General features: G+C 44.7%; 1 long non-coding RNA gene across 1 annotated transcript in view; it reads right to left on the reverse strand.

The window, feature by feature from the left end:
* Window positions 1-18619, reverse strand: part of LOC138526092 (uncharacterized) — a 122617-nt gene extending 103998 nt beyond the window's left edge. Inside the window, exon 1 of the long non-coding RNA XR_011283483.1 lies at window positions 18136-18619. This is a non-coding gene — a long non-coding RNA (uncharacterized lncRNA). The remainder of the gene's footprint in view (window positions 1-18135) is intronic.
* Between the last annotated feature and the right edge of the window lie 269 nt (window positions 18620-18888).

Here is an 18888-nt window from a genome sequence, read left to right on the forward strand (position 1 = left end):
CACAGGAGGTGGCATTTAACAGGGCCCATGTGAGGACAAGGGTGACCATAGAGCAGACCTTAGGCCTCTGGAAGTCCTGATTCAGGTGCCTACATTGGTCTGGAGCTGCACTGTTGGACAGGCCAGACAAGGTGGGACAGATAGTCCTGGCCTGTCCAATTATGCACAACATATGCATCAGGCGCAACATATCCCTGCCCTCAGGTCTGAACATTCATCATCAGAGCAAGATGCTGCAGAGGCAGTTGTGCCCATGCATGTGTGGACCAAGCGCATGGAGGACTGGAATGGGTGCATGGCCTGGCAAGAACTGCTTGACAACACTTTCTAATTTAATCCCCCACTTAGCTCACCCCTTCCCCCTTTGTTTATATCCTGCACCATCACAATACACACTTGTATGAAAATAAGGAATGTCCTGTCAGTGCTTAAGGTGAAATGTTTTTATATGAAATGTGACTGCACATAGGCCCTACACCTCAACAGATTCCCCATTCAACTGTAATCCACCTTACCCTCGCCCTCCCCAAAGACTCACCCTCAAAACAAAACCTCCCCAAATGCCCATCCTCCAAACACACCCTCCCCAAATAGATACACTCAAAACAAACCCTCTCCAAATACTCACCCTCAAAGCAAACCCTCTCAAACCCCCCCCCCCCCCCCTTAACACCCTGTCAGTGTCTGACTGTCATTTCCTGCTCCTCTTGGGTTTGGGGCCTTTTCCTGCTCCTTGTCAGTGAGGTAGCACAGTGAGTGGCACATTTGGGAGCTGGCTGGGGAGCCCTCTGTGGGGGTCACAGAGGTGCATGGCTCATATCCCTGTGAATGGATGTATTGCAGGGTCACCTGACTGGCCTGGTTGAGTGACTCAGCAGAGGCCTAGGATGCCTCTGTGTGCTCATGCACCCTCTGTCCCAATGTCACCATGGCTGCAGTGGCATGGCCGACAGACCTGGCTGTCCTGCAGCTGGTCTCCTGCATACATGCATGCATCAGGTGCATTTCTGCGAGTTGCTGGCATGCAATGATGTACAGTGTGGACTGCTGCAATTCAATGGCACACAGGCGTGCATGCATTGACCTCTGGCTGGGCAGGGGGGTGTGCCGGGACTGTAGCTTGGTGATGGATAGGGCATGTCATCATCCTCCTCATTGGATGTGGTCAAATGGGCCCTTCCACAATGTCCTTGTGGCTTCAGTGCCAGTGGAGGTGTTGCGGGAACAGGAGCGATGGCAGCACCGAGTCCCCGGACTGGGGCCTGGTCAGACCTTGTAAAGGTGGCTCTTGGGGCTGGGGTGTCTCCCTGCTGGTAGCTGGTGGGGCGACGGTGGCAGCCACAGACAATGCTGGTGGGCCAGTTGCAGCAGTGGGTGGTGATGCTGGTGGGGCTGAACGGCTGATGATGGAGGGGCTGCTGCAGCTGATGGTGGAGGGGATGCTGCAGGTGATGGTGGAGGGGCTGCTGCGGCTGATGGTGGAGGGGCTGCTGCAGCTGCTAGTGGAGGGGCTGATGTGGTTGATGGTGGCAGGGGTGATGGTGGCTGTGACGGACCGGTAGCCCTGCCCTGGGCCTGCTGGCAAGACATGTGGACTTTGCAGGACTTGCTGCAGCTGCTGTCCCAGATATATAGGGACTAGTCCCTGTTGCTGACTATGGACTGTGCACCTGTGAGAAGAGATGGGAATACTGTTATTAATCTGAGGGTTATGACTGTGATGCTCATTACACTCAAGCAACATACTGTGTGTCCTGCTCTTTTCATGTGGATTCTTTGGTGTGTTGGCAATGATGTGTGCTTCTACATTTAGTTGGTGGGAGTGCACATTGCCTGATGGTTTGCCATGGTGCCCTGTTGTTGTGTGTGCAGTGGGCCAAAAGTTCATGTCATGGACTCCCTTGGCACATGTGGGTGCTTAGAATGTGCACATGTATGGGCCTGTACATTTTGCCCATGGTGCGTGTGCATGGCTACATCTACCTGCATCCCCTTGCATATGTGTGTGATCTGGTCAATTGCTATGACTGACATGTGTTGAAGCACTCCCCAAGCACATTATGTGGTTCTCTGCTTGGGCATGTATTTGGACACATTTGCATTTACATATTGAGTTTGTTGTTCTTACCGCCATAACTTGGGTCCCTGCTCAATACCCTACCATCCCAACTCCCTCAATTCCCTCTATGTGTAGGATGGTTCTACACGTCTCCTCCCAAGGAATGAGGCAGAGGAGTGCCACTGTCCCTTCTCCTGTGGGGCAGCACATTCCCTCCTGTGTTGCGAGATGATGCTCCGTACCCTCAGCCTCAGATCATTCCATTGCTTCCGGCATTCCCTGATTGTGCGGGGGACAGTCCCCACAGATGTGCCACTCATCATGACCTCCTGCCAAATGGCAGATTTCCCCTTCTGGCTGGGCTTCTAGTGTCTGGCCCCAAAGTGTGCCTCAGAGTGCTGCACCACTGCCTCTGCTAGTGCAGCAAACTCTGCATCAAAGAATTTTAACTTTCGCTGCATGAGATTGGACACCCAGGTCTTTTTAGTGTCACACATGCTAATGGCACATGCTTTAGCAGCCGATGACAGCAGGAAATGAAAGATTTGTGGTAGATTGGGTTTTAAAGATGGGCACCGGCGTACTTCCCATTCTGCCTGTGACGGTAATTCTGGCGCTGGTTATTGTGGCAGTTTCAGTGCTCGAATCGATATTACCGGCACAAATATGCTGGTAATACTGAGGGAAAGCTGCTGATGCCGGTAATACCGGCGTGCCAGTATTACCCATTCTGGCGGGGGATGTGCGCATGCCCAGCAAATCATGATACGCCAGTAATTCCTGTGATACTGACGCGAGTAACGGAAATATCGGCATGTTGGTATTTCCGCCATTATACCTGCAGACTCCAAATGAGCCCCAATGTGGTGATACTACTAGCGAGAGTTTGGAGTCAACAATCCTAAAACTTGGGAATAAGATGAAGCATTTAGACTGCTTTATATATAACGACCCCGCTGGAAAATCTTACAAGAAAATATAAATCTGTTTAACATTTTAAATCTCTAGTCATTACTTTATGCTATTGAATTTTCACAATGCTCTCACTACAACATGACCACGAGCATCCTTTCTGTGCTTGTGTTCTTACTTTAGTGCACCTGCAGTCATCTTTTGTCTCTTTTCAGTCCACTTTGCATCATCTATACGTATTCTCCCAAGTGACAAGAAGTTGGTAGTGCAATGGTGGGGAAAGTTCACAAAGTGCATGATGTCCTTTCTTAAGATGAGCATCTCTGCATTTCTGGTCCTCACATCTGCCTCTTGCACTGTTCTTTATGTAAAACGTTAGGTTATTTGGCTATATTGAAGTGTTTTTGTCACAGGTTGTGCCTCTATGTGTTACATACGTTTTCGCACCGAGTTACTTTGGGGGACACCTTTCCTGTCAGCGCCTGTTATGTGTTATGGTATGTTAACCATGGCTGAATTTTCAGGAGGCGGTTTTTCTAAGACTCCTTCCTTTTGTTCTTCATAAGTGTTGCAGGGAATGCATTGAATGTGAGCATTACAAGGGGCATCGTCATCTTTCACGTCTGTTGTTTTAGTGACGCGTTCATTGGTGCAGGTCTGTACTAGTGTGTACTACCAGTGAGGAAGTGTATTGCTTTTGGAACCATAGTCATCGACAGGTACAGGTTTGACAGAATTCAGCTCTTACAGAAGATTCCACGTGCATTGGCATGGTTCTGATGTTTTCATAGGATTATGATGGCGTTGGCATTGTTGTCATGTTTTCTAATGAACCATATTCTTACAGTTCAGTTGTTTTCTAAATGAATTTGCATGGAAGTGTTCCTGGGAGTTTTCAGTGTCCTCTGTTTTGTTATGCAAATTGGACAAGGAGTAATACAGGATTGGTAATAGAGAACACAAGATACTCACATTGACAGTGGCATAAGGGGACACATTGACTGGGTATGTTGTGCTGTTGTGTCCAACATGGATGGCTGTTGCAAATGGTGTCCTACATAAAGGGTTATACGTGTGTATTAGTTTGAACTACTTGGCAAACTTGTCAGTAGTTGTACCAAGTTAAAGATGAACACATCACCAATCATGTTCATTTCTGGATGCAGAGATCGTGATGAATCTTGGAGAGACTTTCTCTGGGTCTCCAGTTGTGTCTACTAGGGCATGCAGAACCTGCTCTTGCAGTATTTCCATTCTTCACATTCTCTTGCACTATTTCCATTCTGCATAATTGGCACAATGCTGCAGGATGCAACTCTGGCATTGTGTGAACTGTTTGCCTGTGAGCAATCCAGCGGCTGATGGAGCCTCCCCCACACCCTTGAATAGGAATGAGAACAATACTGGTTCTGGAAATAGAATTGGCATTAAACAATGGGTTAAGGTTACCTGGATGTGTGTACTGATGGTGATTGCCTATGCAGGCCCACAGTATATTTCTCGAGCTGAAGGTCTATTAAGGTGTGGTGTATGCCTCTGCTGTGGTGTGCATACATATTGCTGTTTTGTAGTAATCCTGTGCTGAGCAAGTGTGTCGTACTTGGGTCTTGAACTTCATATGTAGGTTTTTATGGAGTGGCAGAGCCTTCACTGACATATTCCTGGTGGTGCAAATGCTGTGTCTTGCTCCCCGTATATTGTGCTACTCCATTGCGTGTTACAGGCGCTAAGACGTGATGTGATGATTGCCATTCCTCTGTTGGTTTAATGTCCTTATTCGTGTCTTCACATTTTTCAGACTTTTAGTTGGAGCTATTCATGATCGTTTTCTTACATTTTTCATGGTTTCTGGCCGTGTTTGATTGGACACATTCTTTGTTTTACATTTTACCACAACAATGAAGGAATATCACACCAATCAAGGAACAATATTTTCTTTTTGAACTGAAACCTAATATATTTACCCTGTGGGTAGTTTCGTTTTATTTATTTTTTACTTTGCAATCTCCCTAACGTGTTTCAATGGTTATCAACGACTTTCCAGCAACGCTTTGTAAATCTAGCATCTTTTTTAAGCAACAGATGAATAAAAGAAGAGTAGGCAGAAACAAACAAATCAACGAATACATAAGCGTTGTGACCACGTACATATGTCGACTTTTTTCACAACACAATAATTGCATCGGTTTACATGATTTTTGCACGCTCAAGCCCATTCAAACCCCACCTATCCTCAAATGTGTGGGTTTGTGAGATCCGCACTAATTCCCCCAATGAGCAATTTGTCCGTTCCATGTTAGTGTAAACATGACATTGAATATCAATAGCCTACTTCATTTTTAAGGCAACAAAGCGACTAACACATTAGCAAGATGGATTGTATACGATTTTTCCAGGCAAAGAGTCTAATGATTGATGGACATATTTCGCCTGCCTATGTTTTAACAAGATTCATATTATTATATGCACATTTTTGCGAACGATCGTCTGTAGCTTGTAGGCACACTTAGCATGCAATTGATTCGATTTAGGATCAATCATTTTCCTTCATTTTCCTGCTATTTGTTTTACTGATCGTGCAACAGAGAAGCATACGTGAAGGCCTGCTAAAATGAATAGCCTATGCACTCAAGGCACACCCACTGGCCTGTTGTGGATCTATGAATGACGCGTCAATGAAAATGCACCTCCAACCAGAAAAAAGATATATTGAAGTCCACGTTGCAGTCTAAATGGGGAGGTGGAGAAAGCCCTGACAAAAAGGTCGCCGAACTGAGAAAAAAGGACTGATAAGTGCGAAAATGCCAGTATAATGGGCAGGCGTCTTGGATAAGAATTGAAAAGCATAGCACAGCGAAAAAACTATGAAATTGTGTCTTTACATAGAACAGGCACTGGGCTAATGGAACTAGATCGGTTATTAGAAGCAAGTATTCAGTGCTGAGGGGGTTGAAATAAAATGCATGCTGTATTATGAGACCAAAGCTAAGAGGACAAGTTGGTATAATAAGCTCAATTATCTAATAGGCCATATGCTTATTTCTAAGAAAGCAAGCACACTATAAGTAAATAATTAACCTAATGAAACAACCATCAATAAGGCAAAAAAGTATAATAAACAGAAGTCGTGGAATTTTCTATTTTTCTATGTGAATGTATAGAGTGCGCAATCAGCATTTCTTGCATCTTGGCCTTACAGTGAATTAACCATGGAGTGAAGTATGGTTACCAGTTAAACAGCTTGGCATGTATGCAGAATCATTTGCTAAGACTTTACCTTCCTCCTAAAAGCGTGAATGTGAGGAAAGGACTTTAACAATGGTGTGCAAGAGTTCCACAGGCATGTAGACTGTACAGAAAAGTGCCTTCCACCGAAAAGAAGACAGTGATGTTGGAGTTAGGTGGAGAGAAAAACTGGATGTTTGGACCTCACAAAGAAGGTTTCCCTCCATTGAATTCAGGCCTACATTTGCCTACATTTGCTTCAGTGGTTCTCTGAATGCCAAAGCGTAATCAGTACATATTGCATGTATCACAGAAGTGAAACAGGGTCTTTGACCAATAGAGAAAGGTGTGTCATGAAAGAGCTCATCCAGCTTTTAGCACATTTGCAATATGGTAACATCTACCATAATACAACCATCAGTGATGTAGATTCTTCTTGTACACTGCTCAAAGGCAAGATTAAGACCCTGGAGCAGGCAATGAGGAAATAAGAGAATTTTGAAGCTCTGGATGTGGCCAATTGTATACAACAGATATTTGAAACAAATGCCATGATCAAGGTAAAGTAGTTGGCACTGAACAATTCAACTGTGCTAAGTTTTTAAGCACAATCTGCAGATCTAATTTGTCTATATTTTTATTTCAGATGATGATATGGCAAAATAGAGCACACAGATCGGGACACAATAGTGGCAAATGTATTTTCCCAGCGAAGGAACTTGGATAATTGACCTTTCTTTTTCCTTTACACAGAGCAGTCCCAGTGCAAAATCACCAATGCCACCACACTCTCAGGACAGTGGAAATCCCTACACTCTACAGTGCCTCCTCCATATGTTTAAGTGTGTAGTCTTTTGCAATGGATTATCAGAATCAGTCACATTTATTATTATTATTATTATTATTATTATTATTATTATTATTATTATTATTATTATTATTATTGTTATTATTATTGTGGTATGTATTGTTATTGAGTGTGGACCTAGCTTCAAGTAGCAACAGACCACTTTACAATCCTAGCAGGACAGGCATAGCGAGGGAAGCAGACGGAGCAAGGGAGTTGGAAGTTTAAAACAGGGGAGGGGGAAGGTGGGCAATTTGTCAGCAAAGAATTTACAAGCAACCAGGAGAATAAACAGTGGGGATCAAATCACCCAATCTCAGGTAGGGTGGGGAGTGAAGGCTCTGTAGACCGAGGTGTAGGGAGAGGCCATGTATTTAAGATGAGGGTCGTGAGCCTCTTCGTGAACTGTAGAAGCGAAGGGGCAAGTATGATGTTGATAGGGAGGAGGTTCCAGAGTCTAGGCGCGTAAACAGAAAAGGCCTATCTTCTTGTTCTCCTGCACTGGAAGTGTTGAAGTCTGCACATATTCTTACTTCTAGTACATTGTAAACCTCTGCAGATGCTTACTTTATCAGTGTTGTAGCTTTGGGGCTTTAGAGTGGCAGCCTTGTAGATGATGCAGCAGGGTTTGAAGATGATACAGGCTTGCAGCAGGAGCCAGTGCAGTTTGATGAGCGTCAGGGTGATGTGGTTAAATTGCAGAGTCCTTTGATGAGTCAGGCTTCAGCATGATTGACACATCTCAGGGGTGCCAGGGTAGTTGGCAGAAGGCCATCCAAAAAGGCATTGCCTCTATCCAGGTGGGAGAGGACCCATGCATGGACAGCAGATCTGAAGTTGTTTTCTAGGATGAACGGCTTGATTTACCGCAGGAGGGAAAGGTAGTATCAAGTTTTTTGTGTCTTCCTGGCAATGTGCTGTTTGAATGAAAGGTGTCTGTCAATGTCAAAGCCAAAGGACTTGGCAGGTTGGCTGGCAGGCCTTTGAAGATCTTGAGATGCATAGAAGAGAGCAAGGTCTGGATTTCAGGGTATTCATTGTTGTTGGTTAGGAGTAGGAATTCAGTCTTGAGGGAGGTTAAACCTCATGTAAGCACTGGAAATCCACTACTAGATCCATGGGAGGCAGGCCTTGAGCCTGTGGATATCTTCTATGGGGGACATATTGAGATAGAGCTGTGCGTCATCTGTGCATTGATGGATGTGGATATTGTATGGAACGAGGAGGGTTCCATGTGGTGCCTTGTAATGAAGATCACGGGCGAGAGGATGGATCCTTGCAGGACTCCACAGTTAATGGGTAGAGGTATTAATCTGGAGGAATCCATTTGTACAAACTGGTGGTGATTAGCAAGGAACAATTTGAACCAGCTGACAGTGATCTTGTGGATCCCTACAAGGAGATGAGGATTGTAGGTGAGTGCCTGGTGGTCTACTGTGTAAAATGCTGATAAGAGGTCAAGGAGAACCAGGAGGCAAGAATGGCCGTCATCAAGGATTTTAAGGGCATCTTTGTTGATGGTAGCTGTTTCTCTGTTTTATCTAGATTGGTAGGAATGAAGGAGGTTGTTGGCTTCAATATGTTGGAGGAGTTGCATGGCTACTACTATCTCAAGGATCTTACCTATGAAGGGAAGGTAGGTGATGGGGCAGTGTTGGTGAGGTCATCAGGGTTCAATGTCCATGACTTGAGAAGTGGGAAGATTTGTCTGATCTTTACGGTTGAGGGGAAGACGCCTTGAGTTAAGGAGTTGTTGATGATTGTCAGGTGAGGCAGGAGTACTACAATAGGATGGGTCTTGAGTAAAGAAGCAGGGAGGATGTCATCCACAGTGAGGTCTTCGATATTGAGTGCCTTGAAATGTGTCCAGGTAGTTGCGGTTTTGCAAAATGGGATGGTTAGTGTGCCGTCAGTTATTGTGTTGCTATCTGTGTTGTGGAATCATGATGATATTTTTGATGAAGGAAGAGTTGATGACAACAGATTTTCTGATGTGGTGCGGCACGGGTGGGTTAGGCAGATGGTTGATGCCATGCTTGATGGCTTTGAAGAGGGATCTACTTTAATTGTTACCCTTCACTTTAGTGTTTTGATAGTAGAAGGCATTGGCAGTGGTGATCAGTTGTCTGTGTGTACCATGGAGTTAGCCTGGAGTCCTTAAGTAGCTGCTTGGAATGTGTAGAAACGAGTGGTGGGTGGATCAACTTGGTGGAAGGGCCTAGCAAGTGACTAGGAGCCTCCTCAATGTTGTCAATTAATAATACTGTCAAGTGTTAATATTTGAAGAGGTTTAGCCTAATTTGGACACGAAAAACAGGCAACATAATAATTATCAATATCAACAAGGACAGTAGAGTTTGTGCTCAAGCAAAATCTTGCACCTAGTGAGCTGTCCATCTTATGTGATTAATCTTTGGTTTATTTGCAGAGAGAATTCTAGGAGTTGAAAACACTAAGCAGGTTGACAATGAAATATCTAGTGGGCTCTGCTGCCATTGTCAAATGTGGGCATGCTTTGGCCAGTAGGGTCCATCTTCAGACCCCAATGTAGTCGCCTAGCAGTAAAAAATGTAGGAATCCTAATGATGCTGCATACGAACTAGCTCTTCCCACCCCACAATTATATATTGTTCCAGGCGGTAGGGTTTTGGAGCAAGCACTGAAAATCTTTGCACATGTTCCCACTATTGTTGCAGACTCAGATGATAAGGATTTACTAATGTTGCTTTGGTTTGTTGCTGCCCTCATTCCTAGAAACACCAGGGCACAGAGAAAGCAGGGTAAATCAATATTGAGTGAACAAAGGTATGTGAGTATTTTCTGGGCTCATATGACCTCTTTTGTAAAACGAACCCTATTTCAGGCGACCTGCCCAACTACAGGAACAATACGAACGTCCAGTCTATTGGAAAAATCTTTGAAAAAGTAGTTGCTACTCACATACTCACCAGAATGGAACAACTCCACCTCCTAAATGACTATCAGTCAGGTTTCTGCTCAAAGTGTAGTATTGAGACAGACACCACCCAGGTGTTGGATGAGGCTCTTTAAATCATGGATAAGGGTGACTCATGCCTCCTTGTCCACCTTGACCTCTTGGCTCCACTCAACACTGTCAACCACCACATCCTTCTCTCCCATTTTACTGAAAGGGTGGGATTCTGTGGCACAGTCCTGAACTGATTTACCTCCTAACTCTCAGGCAGACAAAGGGCTTTCCAGACAAACCTGTTCCATTCTAACTGACTCCAGAGCACTTGCGAGGTCACCCAAGGCTCCATCCTCTCACCAATCCTTTTTAACCTTTACATGGAGTCTCTGAGCAACTCACCTCAAAGATACCTATATAGCCATCGACCAATGTACATATGTTACTCCGTTGTACATGAAAGTAATTATTGTGCAGAATATCAGTTGTCTCTGCGATTACCTAGCCATCATCCAGTCCTGGATGTCGACTGCCTACAGAAAACTAAACCCATCCAAGACTGAATTCGTCCACATCAGTCCGCCTGCTAAAAAAAACTTGTTCAGCAATGGCTCAATGATATTCACATAGAAGGATTTGATACACTACTGTTAGACTCAGGATTCCCAATGACAGCAATCTGTCCTTCCAGAAGCACATAGCCAAGAAGGTCTAAATAGCCTACTCAGAATCTCTACCCTTTGAAAAATCAAACCCTTCATTCCACTGCAGGACTTTGGCATCCAAGCTCCACATATCTGGTGGCACACTCTCCTCGCACAGTAAATCGACCAACCGGCTTAAATAACAACTTGTCTGTAAAGTGAGGACCTGCAAACAATCCTTTTCCTGTAATGCACCTACCCTCCACAACTTGATCCCAGTGTCAGCGCGGAATGCCCCACAATTCTCCAATTTTGCGAATCTCGCAAAACATGGATCTTTCAACAACACATGACCAAGGAGTAATTCCAATGGATGCAGACACTGACACACAGACCTTACAGTACCGTGCACCAGTACTGTGCTGGTAAAATATGCCTACCCAAATGCCAGCCACCCACACTCTGAACAGCGCGCCACTGCTCTCATGGTAGGTCTGTGCTTTAAACAAGCAGTGGAGTCAAGTGGCCTTGCTGTGGAGTCTTTCTGCTGTGTCTACCCTGCTGGAGGTGTGGCTTTCCTGCTAGAGCTCTGCTGCTTTGCTTTAAAGAGTCATTCTACCACGGAATGCAGAAAGGACAATTAGAGTCAAGGTGTCTTGCAGTGGAGTCATTCTGCTGTGTCTACCCTGGTGGAGGCATGGGTTTACTGCCGCAGCTCTGCTGCTTTTCTTTAAAGAGTCATTCTACCGCAGAAGATGGCGCAGACGAGTGGAGTCAAGTGGTCTTGCGGTAAAGTCTTTCTGCTGTCTCTCCCCTGTTTGAGGCGTGGTTTTCCTACAAGAGCTCTGCTGCTTTGCGTTAAAGAGTCAAGTGGTCTTGCAGTGGTCTGGCAAGGAGCCATGAGGAGTCACAGATATGTATTTCATAACCCCTGGCTGTTTTGTTCTGCATCGCCCTGTACCACCTTCAAATTGAACACATTGAACTCTTGGATTCCAATATCAGTACTGGCAGTGTCTCGGCCTTATTCTCCTAAGTATTCCTAATTATGCCAAAGCGCAGCACGTTAACCACTATTAAGACACAAGCAGCTAAAAGCAAGGTTGGAGAAGTAGAAGCCCTCTTTTCACTGGAAATAGACTTTCACCACCTCCCAGTCCTGGTCCTGGTCTCGGGGGCGGGTGAAGTGTGTGAGAGAAGATCTATCACTGTATCTCGGCTATCTAAATCCCTGTTTATAGCCAGGGGTGAAACTATTGAGGTGGAAGCGGCCAAGTCTTTTCTTGACACTGTAGTCAGAGTCATATCTTGTATTTCTTCCGATGATACTAAAGGCCCCTATACTTCCCACACACAGAAAGTATGCACGCAGCATGTGATGGCTTTAAAAAACACAACAAATGCTAAAACCAATGCCGAAATTCAAACTTAGGCTAACTATGCTTCTAAAATGACTGATTGTTACTCAGTGGTTGAAACTGAATGACAGGGTCATGAAGGCACTAATCACCCAATTACGGGCCAAGAAGTGGTTTCAGGCACTAGTACCTCATCCTTGGTACTGGATCACTGGCCTATACACGGTCCATTGCACCCTTGTGCACTGCCACTATGCCTGGTGGTAGACATTAGGCACACCATGCTGATGGAGGTGGGGTTTGACAAGTGTATAGAAACAGGGCTTTCCATCAAAGAAGCACAAACTGTTGTTGGTTCTGGCACCGGTTCTGGAGGTAACACTACAAATTCCATCCAGGACTCTATTTCTACCTCTATCTCCCTCTTTGCTTCTCTGCCTTTCTAGCAGAGGGAATGTCTATGGTCCATCCTGCCCTTGTGGAGTTGCTGGGACTGTCTTGATCAGTAACAACACGCAGATTGGGGGACTGGAAGACACACAGAGGAGCTAAATAAGACCTCTGAGAGTGCTACGAGTGAGTCTTCGGCCATCATGTGTAACCTTCAGGAAACTATTAGATCGCTGTCATCTTAAATGTGACAGCATGGCAGCTACACTGGCGAAGGTCCAGGTGTCTATGTCTCATTCAGCGGTCTGTATTGAAAATATGTCTAAGGCAGTCTGTATGCTCGCTAAAGCTCACAATAAATCCTCTGCACTTCTATAAGAGTTAGTAAGAAGGCAACTTGGCCAGACTGGACAAAAGGTGCCGCCAGAGATGGCCCAGCAAGCAACTGACAATCTGAAGCTGAATGCCACTGAGTGGTATCAACGAAAAGAGATGAAACCACTGAAGATCTGTTGACTGCAAAGTATAAGAGAGCTGTATGTGCAGCTTCTCACACCGCACGCACAATAACATAATGTGTGAAGCACACTTCTGGAGATGCGTTGCCTGGGCCTTTTGGGTGTTGGAAAAGTGCACATGTTTATCAAATTGTGCAACCATGGCACAAATACAAATAGAGCAATTGAGGCAGTGCCATGTGGGGGGAAACCGTAACCACCATGAAAGTGTTGGCATTACCCCAAAATTCAACCTGGCAGGGACCAGCAAGGGACAATTTAACAACAAGCAGAATGGTGGCCATAGATGTACCAAGAAGGCTAGGGCATGCAATAACAAGGAAAAAGGAGAAACAAATTTTAACTTGGAAGGGCTGTTCCAGGCACACCTGACTCCCACTGAGTGTGGACCAGTGGCTGCAATGAACTTGGCAGTAAGTCTCTGCCAAAGGAGGCAAGCCTGTTCCCTGCAGTGCCCATCTTGTCAGTTAAGTCTAAGATATCTGCACTACAAATCTGAAGCATATTTGGTCTGGATATGTGTGCTTATGTCAACCTCTGCTGGGTATTGGAACTACTTCATTCCGAAATACCCATCTGTTTCATTCATACCAGTGACATACACATTGTAGACATATGTGACTCTATAGGCAGGAGTGAAACTGCAACATCCAGAGTTTTTTCCATGCATAGGGAACACATCATATGTTCTGGACCAACATCAAGCATTGCTCAAACTGGGCTTAGACTGTACTGCAGTTGAGGTCTGTGCCCATAAATCTGTAAATAGTTCTGGTAATCTAGAGGTAAACTGTAGACACCCCACCAGAGGATGGGATCTTAAGCCTCTGATTGTTGATTCCTGCCCAAGTGGAGATAGGCAGTTGGGCACGTGTGTTGATGAGGGGCACAGAGCTTGGCTGGCCAATCTGGTGGGCCAACAAAGCAGGCCTTGTCCCTAATCCTGAAACGTTGTGCTCCTCTTTTTTGCTAAGCTGGAGTACTCGGGGTAACTCCCAACTGTATTGTCGCATATCGTTACTTTTGCCATAATTGCTCTACAAGAGACGTGGCTCACTTCCCCATTAGTGATAGATGGCTAGAACTACCTCTCCTTCTTGTCATGCCGTGGCCGTCGGGGTAGCCCAAAATGGGGCTGGCACTGGGAGTCAGGAAGTATTTGGGAAATGAGCTGGTCCTACCTGAATATAAGGATGGAATGTATTTTGTACAAACCTCTTTGTATTTAATTAACATCTATGATCCTCCTTATAAGACCTGTCACATGAGGGTATTGAAGACTGTTAAAACGATACTTACCAAGCTGGGTAATATCTCCCGATTGTGGTATGTCGGGACTTTAATGCTAGGATCCCAAAAATGTCCTGAGTAGCAATGGGTAACCCACTTGACTTTACATCTGTAGAGCAGTCGGGGCCACCGGACCACTGGCTGTAAATATGGAGTCAACTGGGCCAGCCGGCTATAGTCTGCTAACTTTGAAATGGTCAATGGAAGCTTTATTTCAATTATCCCCTTAGTTACACGAGGGTGGGTAGAGTAACTAGTAGGATAATTGACTATGTATTTGCTTCTAAACCCAACAATGTAATTCGGGATATGTGTGTGGGGGATTAGACAGAGAGTGATTGTTTTCCACTGATTGTGAAATTGAATTGTATCCAGGCTAAACAGGCACTTGCGGATCTTGATCGGTTGTCAGTGAACAGTGCCTTGAGCCGGATATCCTGGCATGATGACAATTTAGGAAGGCTTCAATTAAGGCACAGGATAGCCTTCAAATTTGAAGTCAAATCTGGGGCACTAATTGCTTTGAGAGTAGCATCTCGCCCACTGCAAGTGCAACAAGTCATTTTGAAGCCTGTATGGAGTGTATTAAGGCTGGCTCGATAGGACCACAAGAAATCATTAAACGGACATGCATGACTCATCATAAGATTCACCCACATACATATGACAAAGACATTCAGGCCCAAAAAATATCCCTGCCCCAGGAATTGCATGCTGTCTCCCAAACGGAGTAAGATGCTGCTACCATGCTAGGGCAGTGAGAACAACATAAAGGAGTACGCACACTGGCTAAGGAAAAATACATGTGAAAAGGAATGCACTAAACAGCGCGTTCTGGTCTGATTGTCACAGTCTAAGAGTCCCATTTTGTTCTGGAAAATAATTAATCAGAACTCCTCTAAACATAGACGTCCTCATTCCGAGGTGGGCGGTAAGGGATTAATGGTAAGGGTGCCAGTGCTGTTAACCCCTTACTGCTGATTTATGAGGTCCTTTAGCGGGTCCCGCTAAGGGCGGATGGTTTTACCAGGTCCGATTAGCCCTCACAGCTGGACAGACCATTTTTGCATAGAATTCACTATCACCAGTGACGATCCCTGCCCTCGTAATGTCAAAATGATGGACACCATTGAAAGTAAAAATCCCAAAAAGCTTACTGTAGAGAATCCTGAACCCACCCTGAATAAAATAGTAGAAACCCACTCAATCTTTAGCAATGATCTGACTACCATCGCTGAGTATTACCATAAATGCCTCTCCATAACCATTGATGCAGTAGCGCCCGTCACTACTAAACCAAGACGTGTCAATAACAAATTAAACTTCTGGTTCAACAAAGAACTAATAACCCTAAGAAGAAAAAAAACGCTCTCTCGAACATGCCCATAGTAAACACCCCATCCCCGATTCGGCCAAAGCCTTCAAAGACGATAATACAATTTACAAAACAACCATCATTGCCCACAAAGCTAACTCCTACAATGCTCGCATCAACAGTGCAGCATCAGATTCCAAAGAGCTTTTCTCTATCCTTAAAGAACTTGAAAACCCCCTACCAACCGATACATCCACCAAAGCTAGAAAAGAATGGTGTATTACCATACAAGACGCTCTTGCCTCCAAATTTGCTATGATACAGAACAAAATTACCACCAAAAGACTACTCCTAGCAGATAAAAATTCTCCCACCCCAAGCCCCATTGCCACCTCCAGTGACATCACCAACCCCCCTTTCTATTTCACAACCGTCACCCAAGATCTTGTACACTATCTCCAAACTAAAAGCGTCCAATTGCAAAGGGGATACCGTCCCGGCCAAACTAGTCAAAGCTTGTGCTTCTACTTTGACCCCCACCATAACCAAATTTGTCAATGCTTCTTTCAATTCCAATACAGTTCCAGCCTGCATCAAAGAAGCATGGGTTACCCCGCTTCTAAAAAAAACAAACCTAGACCCCACCATTCCGACTAATTACTGCCCCATAACCACAGTCCCGTTCCTACTCAAAATCATTGACAAACTAGCCTACAACCAAATCCAAATACATATGGAATCTAATCAGCTTCTCAGCACCAGACAATCAGGCTTTAGGCCTAACCACAGCACTGAAACAGCTCTTTTGGACCTCAAAATCCAGATAGATGCTATCAGAGATTCTGGGAACTCTGCATTCTCCTGCTGTTGAACCTCTCTGCTGCATTTGATTTGGTGGACCATGACAAACTCTGTACCTCACTCGCCCGAGAGTTTAACTTCTCCAGCGAAGCCACGGCATGGGTGAAATCCTTCTTAACTGATCGCACCTCCAGAGTGTCCATAGGCAAAGAAGCGGCCAACCACATCCCAGTCCCCATGGGAGTGCCCCAAGGCTCTTGTCTCTCCCCTACGCTGTACAATGCGTACACCAAACTCCTGTTCTCAGCACTAGACGACATGGGTGTCATATACATACATTTTGCGGACGACACCCAGATCCTCACACCTCTCACAGGCAACTATGACCAGGATACTGTAACTATCAACAAAATATACGTCATCATACAAAATTGGATGGCACTAAATAGTCTCTGTCTCAATGACGAGAAGACAGAAGTCCTCATCGTAGGATAACCAGCCAAAATAGCAACTCTCCACCCAGAATACTCAACCCTCAACATTGATGGTACCATTATTCCTGTGCTGAAGCAAGTCAAAACACTGGGATTGTACATTGACGCCAGCCTTAATATGGCTAAACAGATTAACAAGGTCGCCTCTTCCACTGCATACACCTCCAAACTCATTGCTCTTAGCCGACAATTTCTGACCCCAGCAAATTGCCTCACCTTAGCCATAGCTCTGGTTCTATCGAAATTGGATTATTGCAATGTATTATTACTAGGCTCATCCAATACCAATTTAGCTAAAATGCAACTAGTGCAAAACAAAGTCCTAAGAGCAACTCTAGGTATAAAAATATCAGACCATATCTCCAAGACAAGGAAGGACGCACACTGGCTCCCTATCAAAGCCGGATCATCTTTAAAACATTATGTATCACACACAAATGCCTAACTAAAAAAGGCCCTATCTATCTTAACAACCTTCTTCACCTAAAAGATTACAGGAGATCACTAAGATCTAAAGACAAACTCCTTCTGGCTCCCCCTCGCATCAAAACCACTAGAGCAGGACGTAGCAGCTTCATCGCTCTAGCCCCTAAACACGGGAACACCCTACCCATTAATATCAAAAAATAATCCTCCTTCACTGCATATAGCACCTAGGGACAAGTCTCCGCACACATGTAACTTGTTAGTGAATATTGTAAATTGTATTTCTGCACCAACTAACCAGTAATGCTCACATTTGTACTCTGTAACAATGTACTATTAATTCCTAAGCTGTCTTGTAACCACGCCGTGACACCCGAGGGTCTGGGCGTGTATCAAATGAAATAAATAAAAATAAAAAATTAAAACTGGCTTCTGCATGTAGAGTACTCTTGAAGAAGATTCAGGTAAGTCTCTGGCAGCTTTTCTGTGTTCAGCTTTCTTTCATTTACTTTCTTGTGTTTATGATCCAAATTTCGTTTTCATACATCTATTTATATAGATTGTGCCTTTCCTTTTGTCTAGCCTTCTATACACACTCTTTACAGCTTTATGTAGTGACTTAAAAATATCTCCTCGCTCCTTTCTTCTTTTAACTCTCTCTCAGTCATTCAGTAGTCATTGGGTTTCCTGTTCTGATTGAAATTCTGAGACTAGTGAGACCTTTCCTCAATAACACCTCATAAGACTTTTAACGGCTACTGGATAAGATCGATTAGACAGTCTGTATTGCCATTGTAACTTTCATTTTCCAAAATACTCATTCACTTTTTCCCTTTCATCGACAAACAATCTCTATACTTGTCATGCGCTTTAAATCCTTTTCTGTCTGTTTCTTTTCCTTTTTATGACACTCTTATTTTCAAATACCTTGTACTTGGTTCCTTTGCTTATAACACTGTGATCACGTTGTTCATCTCCGCTTCTCAGTATGTTCAACTGTTTTCATAGATCAGCTGCGGCGCTTGGGCTCCGCCTCCTCTTTAAACACTGCGATGCAGCGTCAGTTGCCTGGGCCTCTTCAAGATCAGCTGTGACACTTGAGCTCCGCCTCCTCTTGAAACGCTGCAGTGTGGCTTCAGTTGCATGGGCCTCTTCGGTCGATCAGCTGGCCTGCACCACGCCCCCTCTCCTCAACATCAGGGCAAGCGGGGCTCTCGTATGAACATGAAACTGGCAACGTCCAGTTTCATTACACACAGCGATAAACGATCGCTTTTAATTCACAAAACGAAGAACTTTTGAAAGCGCAACGGTGCAACTCATTTCTTTTCTATTTCACTCTTCATAACTCTTCGCTTCATAAAAACTCAATACGCCCACTCGTAACCGCCATTCAGCTCCTCACCTTACGTCTCCTAGTAACCCAAAACACAACGTAGAAGAAAACGTGTGTTACCAGAAGAAAGGACCATAGCTAGTATACAGAGTCTCTGATTGGTTGAGGACATTGCCAATCATCCCTCCAGGGCTGTTTATAGATTTAACCCTTTAAATAGCTGTTCAACCTAGCATTGACAGAGCCGCTTGGCACATTAACTACGTGCCTTATTACAGAAGATTTATCACAGGGATTAACAGTGCCTGTAAGGGTGCCAGAGCCGTTAACCCTTTACTGCTGCA

The sequence above is a fragment of the Ambystoma mexicanum genome, chromosome 7p (assembly GCF_040938575.1).
Source record: "Ambystoma mexicanum isolate Mex_15411 chromosome 7p, UKY_AmexF1_1, whole genome shotgun sequence".
In the NCBI taxonomy this organism is placed as follows: Eukaryota; Metazoa; Chordata; class Amphibia; order Caudata; family Ambystomatidae; genus Ambystoma; species Ambystoma mexicanum.